The following is a 10,995-nucleotide window of genomic DNA, read 5'->3' as shown; positions in this document are numbered from 1 at the left end:
CAGTGGTTCAAGTCCCAATCTGGGTTTAGGCTGGGTTCGAGTACCGGCACGTGGGTTCAAGTCCAATCTGAGTTGCACGGTTTCACTCCCATGAAAGCCTATTTCTGTTCCAATGTTCTCTGTGTCAGGAAATGCTCCCACTGTACACACTAAATGCTCAGCCAAAAACCTAGGAGTAATCATTATTTCCTCTCTAAACCTCGACATCAAATTCATCAGCAAGTCCTACGTAGTTCTATCTCAAATATATATTCTTTATCCATCCACTCATTATTTCTATTGCTCCAATAGATATATAAGTAACACAAAGATCCATTAACTCTCATTTGTCTATTGCAATATCCTGCTAAGTAGCTTTTCTAACATTGTTCAAAGTCTTTCATACTCAAGTGATCATTTCAGTTAGGGGGGGTATTTTGAGCTGGGATATTTGCATATAGGATTATTTATACCTTAGCCTTTATGAAACACTTATAAGGAATAATACAGAAAATACTGCTGTTATTTTTGGTGAAGAAAACCAATTTTGTATAGTTTATTTCCACCTAAATAAAACATGAATTTTGTTTAAAAAAAAAAAAAAAAGCTAACCTTTCCAGAAGTCTACTTCAATAACGCTCAGCTTTCCAAACACTGTTTAAAGTTTCACCAATATTTAATTCCATATTATAAGCTGTGATTTTCACTATAAGGCAGCTTTAAGTGTGTTTGTATTTATTATTCCTGTAAACAGAAGATAAGCGTAATTTATGTATTTGTACAGAGCTAAAAAATCCATATGTTGGCTCAGAATTAAAAGTTTTCAAGCCGGTCACTCAGGGTGATGGGCTTTCCGTACTAGAACCATGGCCCAGTTTGTCCGTAACCTCATGGAGAAGGCCCTGGTGCTGGTCAACGCTGCCATGACTTACTCGAAGCCTTGACTGGCCACATTTTGGCACTATGCTAAGGTTGAGCTGGTTCCTCCAACCCCTGCTGAGATCCCTACAGCTATTCAGAGCTTGAAAAACATTATCAATAGTGCTCAAACTGGTAGCTTCAAACAGCTCACAGTTAAGGAAGCTCTACTGAATGGTTTGGTGGCCACTGAGGTGTGGATGTGGTTTAATGTTGGCGAGATCATAGGCAAGCGTGTCATCCTTCGCTATGATGTCTGAAGACCAATCTTTGCTTTATTATTTGGGTGTTCTTGGACCATGTGTGAGCAGACTGCTATTTGAATAAAATAAGACAGTGTCAAAAAAAAAAAAAGTTTTCAGTGTTTAACCAAAATTTATTTCAACTTTGTCCATGAATGTTGGTATAATAATTAGACACTAAAACCTAGATTTCATTTTGTAAAAGTATTACTAACCCAAAGTAGCAGTATATGATTACCAGTCAGAAGTTATTAGATTAGGCCTTTATTCTTAAAAAGTAAGAAACATCAATAAATGGAAAATCTATTATCAGTTTTTGACATAGATTTTTTGATGTCTTTTTCAAAGACAAATATTTTCCAAAAATCAAGGCTATTTCAAATTAACAATTTCAAACCCTTCCCATCATTTTTACCAGAATTCCTAAGTCATGTTGTATGACTTTATTACCAATCATTCATAAGCACACTTAAGAATTTTTCTATAAAGTATGATGAAATTGTCCTTAAATCTATAATTTCTAAATTGACTATGAATTATGAATCTGAAGGAAAAGTAATGCCTAAGAAATAATCATTATTGATAAATAGCCTATAAGAAAGAACTGTGATAATTATGAATGTTTCAACAGCAAACAAAAGAAGTTGAACTTAATTTGGCTTCAGAAAAGAAAATTTTATTATAAGCATATGTATTTCACAGAATATAAGGACAAAAATGCAGCTGTGTCTCATGAACAAATCGAAATGCGCGGGTTGACTGTCCTCAATCTCTCTTTGTTTTCACATTCTTTCCTTCTGTAACTTCCTTCAGTTTTTTTTTCTCATGCTGCAGACCAGTTCCTCTGCTTTTTAGGCAAATCCCTCTACTCTTCAGAAAACAACTGAGTTTAAGATATCTGTCTCTATCCCAATTCCAAAATTCTTAGAGGATAGATCTCTTTTCTTACCTTTTATCAGAAACCTATCTCTGGCTACTAACTTTTGCTAAATAGGCTATAGTTTTTTCAGAGTAATTACGAGGATGGATGGAAGGTAGTTCCAGAAAACTAATATGACTGGTCAGATAGAGTAATATGTATGTAGATTTAAAGACTCAATAGTATAAAGATGTCAAGCTACCCAAGGTGATTTATTAATTCAATGCAGTTATCATAAAAATTCTATGTTTGATGAAATATAAGCAGATTCTAAAATGTATTTAATTTCTCAAAGGACTAAAAATAAATAAGTTACTGCTGAGGAAGAAGGTGGAGGGAGGACTGGTTTTCTAAATATCAAGGTTTCCTATAAAGCAAAGTAATTAAGACAGTGAGATTTTACGGCAGCATAGAAGTCAGACCAATTAAATAGAATAGAGGGACTTCCCTGGTGGCGCAGTGGTTAAGAATCTGCCTGCCAACGCAGGGAACACGGGTTCAAGCCCTGGTCTGGGAAGATCCCACATGCCGCGGAACAACTAACCCCATGCGCCACAACTACTGAGTCTGCACTCTACAGCCCGTGAGTCACAACTACTGAACCTGTGGGCCACAACTACTGAAGCCCGTGCGCCTAGAGCCTGTGCTCCACAACAAGAGAAGCCACCACAATGAGAAGCCTGCGCAGCACAACAAAGAGTAGCCCCCGCTCACCGCAACTAGAGAAAGCCCATGCACAGCAACAAAGACCCAACGCAGCCAAAAATAAATAAATAAATTTATAATAAATAAATAGAATAGAATAGAGGTCCCAGAAACAGACATAATATCCACAATGCAGATATATGCCAGAGGTGACACTAAAGGACAGTGGGAAGCATGGTCTTTTGAATCAGTTGTGTTAGGAAAATAGTGTGTCAACTGTGGAAAAAAATTCAGTATGCCAAAAAAACCCCAACAAAACAAAAAAACAGTCATCACCATATAATATCTTGTTCCAAAGAGATCTTAATTTTTTAGATTTTTAAGTCATGGATAATTTCAGAACTAAGAATAAAGAGATATTTAGAGGCTATTTTATTAGAAATTTTAATGAGAATTTAAACATGGCTAGTCCAAATTTTATTCCATATTTTCCTATTTTTGAAGATATATACCTAAAATGGACAATACCTTCTGAATAAAACCAACTTTTCATTATTGCAATGTATGAATGATGAAAATATCCAGCTTATAAATATTGGTTCCAGATTGCAAATACATCTCTAATAGTTTCAAATTCATCATTACTTCTTGTTCTTCTTTTAGCACTTATATAATCAATACACAATGAAAAAGTTTTTTGAAACTTTGACAGCTCATGGTGTTTTTCTTCTGCTCCAAAATTGGAAAGTAGTCTCAGTTTTAGGTTTATAAATACGAACTAGATTGATGAAACCAGTGGATTTTGTTTCATGTCTACACCATCTATTTCCTTCCAATGTCTTTTTCCAATTCTTACTCTTAGCATTTGTCCACTTATGAGCATATCAAGAACATTTTGGTGAATAAACATAATAAAAGATGAAAGAATATTGTCACACATCCTTTCAAAAAAAAGTTCAGATTCTTTTTTTAATTGAAATATAGTTGAATACAACATTATATTGGTTTTAGGTGTACAACATAGTGATTTGACATTTATATACATTATGAATTGATCACCACAATAAGTCTAGTAACCACCTGTCACTATACAAAGTTGTTGCAATATTATTGTCTACATTCCCTATGCTGTATTTACATCCCTATGACTTACTTTATAACTGGAAGTTTGTACCTCTTAATCCCCTTCACCTATTTTGCCTAACCCTCCCATCTCCCTTCCCTCTGGCAACCAACAGTTTGTTTTCTGTATCTATGAGTCTGTTTCTGTTTTGTTTGTTCATTTGTTTTGTTTTATAAATTCTACATATAAGTGAAATCATACAGTATTTGCCTTTCCTTGTCTGACTTATTTCACTTAGCATAATATCCTCTAGGTCCATCCTAAAAATGTCCAGATTCTTTTTGCAAAATTTTGTGCAATGATGTCATTCCAGCTGAATGACTAACTGAATGAGAATATCATATTTTCCATTTATCCTTAGAAATATATTGTTCACTTGTTGGTTCTTGAATTTGAGAAAGTTCATCTCAGACATCATAATCTGAAGACTCATGGCTGAGACTGTGCTTATAAAATCTATTTCATCATCATTATTAAGAGTCTAGGGTTCATTGTGGTGTTGCCTCACCTCCTGATTTATCTCCTGATTCATATCATATTTGTGAAAACTCTTCTTTCATAAATTTTCTTCTCTTCACCATTATAAGCAGAAAATTCTCAACTGTGTTCAAGGAAGGTAAGACAATACTCCAGAGATGATGTTTCGAATCATCTTCTTTACTTTTTGAGAAATGGTTACAATATTTTGGATAAGGCAATAAGAAAAATAAGAATGATTCAATGACAAAGGTTTGTTTGTTTTCATTTCAGCATGAGCCTTGTAGAAAAAAATCCATTAATCTTCTACTTTCTTATTATTTCAATCTTTTTTAAAGCATCATTGATAATAATTGATGAGTAATGACAATCCCCACTATGCTAAAATAGCCAGGTGTTTCAAGATACAGAAAAATAAGATCACTGAGATCCTGTTATGTAACTTTAATTTATAAAAGGGTTCCACGTATCATATGGTAACTGCAGATAGAATGAGTTTTATTAAAAATACTCCTTTTATCCTTTGACAGACTTTTAATAAAGAACAAAGTTCCTAAAGTATCAGTCCTTATATATAGTTAGAAGCACTCAAAAAATGAAACTCAAAAACAAGAAATGGGTTCAATGAATGCTGATGTTGTCCCAAAAGTTAATTAGAACTCCAACTTTTCTTAGGGAAATTAAAAACCAAAACGTGAAAGGCAAAGCTCTAATGCTTTTAGAAGATACTCTATAAGAATGTCTTTATGATCTAATTTGGCTGGGATGTGTCCTGGGCTTTGAAGTTTTAAAAGATCCCCAGTTGATTCTAATGTGTAGACAAGCTTCAGAAACAATGAGCTCAGGGAATTTTTTATTGATATTTATGAAGATCAAAGTTTAGATTTGTCAGTTTTTTGCTTTCAAATGGATCTCTTCCTTTTTTTTTCTGTTTTCATTAAGCAATGATTTAAGTAAAAAAAAATACTAGATAAAAACCATTCTAAGGAAGCTTATATTACTGTATATCTTTAATTTGCTCTAATATTGCTGTATATCTCTATATGTATCTATCTCATGCAGACATATCATTAAAGATTATGAAGATACATAAAAACATATTTATATTTGTATCCAAATAATCATCTTTGGAAAACAAATATCAGTACAGAACTGAAAATGTACCACATTTGAAATCACTTTGAAAAGCTGGTAAGAATATCTGCGCATTTTGGCGTGATCTTTCACATTCTGTTTTTGTAGTAATGATATTTCAACTCATAAGTAGTCATTTTTTTAAAAAGTAGCTGGGTGCCTGAGAAAGGAAAGAGATTTTTCTCTTCTGAGGTTCAGCAAAATATACTAAATTATGCCATGTTTAAATTTCCAACATTGCATTTCCATCAGACAATAGCATTGCTGTGATTAAAAGATGAATCAGAGAGATAAAATGAAAATTGAAACAGGAAATATCTTCAAGTTAGAGGCTTGGTTGGCTTCTCTCCCTTGGACTGATTACACACAACGATTTGAAATCGTTCTCTTTTGCTGCAATGAAAAGGCAACTCATTGTCACCAGAATCAATCACTCAGAGGTGAAAAATAGGCCAAATCTATACTAGCAGAACATGCAATGAAAATAACTTCTGGTCTTAGAGAGACCCATGATCAACTGAGATCCTAAAATTATTGCCAGCCAAAAGAATTAGGGTCTGTTAATGGGGAAGCTAGACTTCCATATATATTTTATACAGGAGAACATGCCCAAGTTCCCCTATATATATTGTTTCATGAACTATATTGTGTAAGAAATTGGGGTGCCATGGCAACTGCTATATTATTGTGTATCTATCACTTCCATTTCTTTTGTGGAATATCAAGTCTTCAACATATGGATATCAACAGGACAACAATGACAATTTCATTTTATCCTTCCAAGAGATGCTTTAATTTTAGAAACAATAATAACCAACCAACCAATCAACAAACAAGGAAACAAACTATATTTAACATTAATTGGGCTTATGGCACATTAAGGAATGTGTATGTTGATGTGGAGGAGTTAGATCTCATGGGGGATTAATGAGCATATTAAGAAAAAAAAAATCATTATGAGGAAGCCGACTGGCAAAAAACCACCACACGCCAGAGGTGAGGGAGGGAATGGTGGTCTGAGGTGCAATATTGAGGCTGTATTGAAAGTATCCTTTTCTAACCATTTGGTGGTGTGATGTACACTGGGGAAAAAAAGAGGCATATGTATAAATTTAAGAAGCTGAATTGCTTAAATTCTGTAATACCTTAGACCCCTAAACAATATCTCTAACAAAAGGCAGAAGATGGATGCAATTATTCTCTCTCTCACCTGCCAAAGCCATCAGAGCACTATGCAAGTAGAGTATTTCCACCGGCACCTGGAGAGGTCAGCAGGATGTAAACTTCACTGGTATATCTCTAGCTCATAAACCATAGACTATCAAGCTCCAAGCTATATAAGTTTATTAGAGGTGAGAATAGCTGAATATTTCAATATATGTGTACATATAACTTTATATCCTATTTTTATAAAAATTAACAATTTCCTTTAAAAATTTTGGCAGGATTTTTCCTCATTTCCAATCTTGGTTGTTCTTTTTCTCTTTTTTGTATGTTTATCTCCTACAGTCAAATTTTCCAGAGATTTGCTGGCTTTATTCTTTTTATTCTTTTAATTGTTCATTCAATAGACCAGTTATTAGTCATTCCTCTATTCTGCTTTTTCTTTTCTAATCAATGTGTAACTTTAAACTTTGTCCAATTCCTTAAGTTTTTATAAGGTTTAATCTTTTTTAAAGCTTTGAATAGTTATTTTAATAATCTCATCTTTTATTAAAACAATTTTAAAGGCAAGAAACTTCCTGTGAATAATATTTGGGCTGTATTGTATTCGTTTCAAAATGCAGTGCCATTATCTTTATTTTTTTAAAATACTTTTACATAGAAAATGTTATTTTATTCAAAGGTATGTTTAAATACATACAATTTAACTACATTATTTTTAAATTTCAAGAAAAGGTAGATCATATCAATGAGCACACAAAGGACTGTCATACAGTGCTGCCTACCCCATGGCTACTTGAGTCAATTCTTTGGTTCTTTTCATTTTCGTGTCATTATAATAGAAGTGTGGTTTTATTATCTATGCAATCCAGTTCAATACCTGTCAATAATACAGCAGATATTAAAGACTACCTAATAACCTTAAGTCCAATTGGTTTCTTCCAAATATCTGAAAACCATGTGAAGCATCAGCAGAAAATTTATGCAAGAACCGTAAGTTCTTTAAACATTATCTCTCATAGAAGCCAGATAATGTTAAGCTTAAATATGTTAAAATGTATTACCATTTATAATACTTCCCATAATTCATCCAGAGAGATATCTTCAAGGTATCATTGGAATTAATTAGTAAAAACTCATCCATTGGGTTTGGATCACCAATGAGCGGAGCATTTATTTGTGTTTGAGGAGACACATAATAGATAATCTGCTCTATATAAGGTGAGGTAAGTCTGAATGATTCTTCACTTTTTTTTTTTTTTTTTTTGGCCTTTTTTCTGAGTATGGAGCCAATGCAACTTTACGATGTATTGCTACACCCTACCAGCAATTCATCATTCACTATTTCAGGTACAGAGAAGGCATTATAACAGGAGCATGGCTATATGAATGGCATACAAGGATGGTATAGCTTCAAGTGGACCCTGAGGATTAATATCACTAATTTTTATAGTACTAATAAAGTGAATTATTAAAATATTTAAGAAATGTAAACAAATAAGGATATTTTAGTATTAAGACAGAATAAAAATAAACTTTCTGTTTAAAAGTGAATAGCTGGTTGTTTAGAAACATCTAACATCACACCTTCAATATTAACATCCTAGAGAATTTAATTTATAATAATTAGTAGCATGATTATTAAATATAGTCATGTGTCATGGTTACCTTATAGGTTTTTGAAGATACAATCTCTGAGTGCAAAGGGTTTAATTACACTCATTCATAGATATTGTATCATATTCCCTTTAGTCTATTTAAAAAGAGGGATAAACGTCCTCTGAAATATCTTATAAAATATTCTTTTTTTTTAATATAATATAACTTTATTTGTTTATTTATTTTTTATTTTTGGCTGTGTTGGGTCTTCGTTTCTGTGCGACGGCTTTCTCTAGTTGCGGCAAGCGGGGGCCGCTCTTCGTCGCAGTGCGCGGGCCTCTCACTATCGCGGCCTCTCCTGTTGCGGAGCACAGGCTCCAGACGCACAGGCTCAGTAATTGTGGCTCACGGGCCCAGTTGCTCCGCGGCATGTGGGATTTTCCCAGCCCAGGGCTCGAACCCATGTCCCCTGCATTGGCAGGCAGATTCTCAACCAGTGCGCCACCAGGGAAGCCCCTAAAATATTCTTAATATGGAACAAAATCCAAATAGAATGCTTTTGAAAGTTAAAAGAAGCTAATTACCAGTCCCTTGGAAGTCTTTTTGAAAATAGCTTTTAAATCTTGCCAGATAAGTAGCAGCTTGCCCAAAAGGGGAATAGAGAAATTATTCATAAAATGGCATTTTACATCTAGGAATCTTTCCTGGAAATTAAAAGCTGTTTGGAGAGATTAAAAGGCTTTGGGGAAATGGGCAATAAATTGTAAACATCTTCCTAGATTATAGAACAAGACGTAAGGTCATTTTCAATTTTAAATGAGGAAATTGTTTAGGAAAAGGATTGAAAAAGACTGGATCAAGGTATATTAAATAGAGTGATACTTCAGCTCCTACAGGAAATAGGTACTTATATTTAATGCGCTATTACTTTTAAATTTGTTGTAATATATTCAGTTATAATTACACATTTGTGTTTGTATTTGTTTCTGTGTTTGTATTTATATCCATATTTAAGGTAAATAAAAAATGCTGAAATTGTGGGTCTAGAAATTATAAATAATTCCTGAGAGACATGGGATCACATTGACAAGAGCAGCAAAAACACGTAGAAAAATATATGCGAGGGGGCAATGTAGGAATAAGATTGTAATGGGGCCTCCCCCAGCCCCCAAGGAAACAGCTATAAATCCTGCACATAATGCAAAAGGCAGCTCCTTGAAGATCCTGGGGAGTGAACAGAAGCTTCAGACTGGGAAACCATAACAGGATATAATTAGCTTTAGAATATTATAAACAGATTTTGTTCCAAAGAGGAACAAAATCTTTCATTTGTAGGAGGACAGACAACAAAAACTGTCAACTTTAAAGTACTGGGGAAAAAACAACTGCAATAGGGAGAAAGAAACAGAAAACCAGTGACACTTAAGGTGCAGGAAATTATCCTGTGCCTAAAACTACAGTTAAAGCAGGTCAAGAGCAACTGTAAAGGCCATAATTCCATTATTCAGGTACTGGGATGGCCAGGATTAAGACATAATCAGACTATCAGAAAACACTCCCCACCATGCCATGTACAACTAGGCTAACAAGTGCAAGTTACAAGTAATGGTTGGGCCTCCTGGGACAAAATCAAGAGGCAAATTTCAAGCAGGCAAAATTCACACTGAACACTGAAGGTGGAGCTGACACTGAGAAATGATAAATGGGTCTCCACCCTAAACAACCCTCAAGCAAAGTGGTCCCCACCCTAAACCAAAGGTACTGCTGGAGGAATTTGAAGCCTGTGGTGCACTGTGGGTAACTACAGCAACAACAAATCTCAAAACCTGCCCAAGCCCTGACTACATTAATTCAAACACCTACACTAAAAGCCGAGCAAAAGGAAAGTTATACCCACCTCACTGTAACTAGTAAAAATGTCTTTCAAAAAAGCAAAGGACAAATAAAGACTTTTGCAGATAAACAAAACTGGAAAGGATGCATTTCCATCACATCTACACTAAAAGAAATGTTAAAGGAGGCTTTTTAGGCAGAAGGACTATGACACCAGACAGCAAGATATTCATCTGCACAGTAGAAGGAAGAGCACTGGAATAAATGAAAATAAAATAAATTTTACTTTATTTTTTCTTATTCTTAATTGCTCTAAAACATAACTGTGTGATTAAAAATAGTATGAAAGAGTTGTATGTCTATAGTATGTGTAAGAATAAAATGTCAGACTTCTCTCGTGGTGCAGTGGTTAAGAATCCACCTGCCAGTGCAGGGGACACTGGTTCGAGCCGTAGTCTGGGAAGATCCCACATGCCGCAGAGCAACTAAGCCCGCACGCTACAAGTACTGAGCCTGCGCTCTAGATCCCGTGAGCCACAACTACTGAGCCCGCACACCACAACTATTGAAGTCCGCGTGCCTAGAGCCCATGCTCTGCAACAAGAGAAGCCACCACAATGAGAAGCCCACGCACCGCAACGAAGAGTAGCCCCAGCTCGCCACAACTAGGGAAAGCCCGCACGCAGCAACGAAGACCCAACACAGCCACAAATAAATAAATAAATAAATAAATAAATAAATAAATTTTTCAAAAAAGAATAAAATGTATACCAATCATAATACAAAGGATGGGAGGGAGGAATTAGGAATTTACTGTTATAAATTCCTTACACTATATGTGAAGTAGTATATTATTTGAGGGCAGAGTGATTAATTAAAGATGTATATTGTAGACCATGGGGCAACCACTAAAATTTTTTTATCTACTAAGTTGACCTAATTGACACTGAAAGAACATTTTA

The 10,995-nt window shown here is 34.6% G+C and overlaps 1 pseudogene; it reads left to right on the top strand.

The window, feature by feature from the left end:
* Positions 1-845: 845 nt before the first annotated feature.
* On the top strand, positions 846-1,224 carry LOC132360604 (ATP synthase subunit g, mitochondrial-like; annotated as a pseudogene).
* The last annotated feature ends 9,771 nt before the right edge of the window (positions 1,225-10,995 follow it).

The sequence above is a fragment of the Balaenoptera ricei genome, chromosome 2, assembly GCF_028023285.1.
Source record: "Balaenoptera ricei isolate mBalRic1 chromosome 2, mBalRic1.hap2, whole genome shotgun sequence".
In the NCBI taxonomy this organism is placed as follows: Eukaryota; Metazoa; Chordata; class Mammalia; order Artiodactyla; family Balaenopteridae; genus Balaenoptera; species Balaenoptera ricei.
The sequence above is the reverse complement of the archived record's forward strand: the minus strand, read 5'-3'. Positions and strand labels throughout refer to the sequence as shown.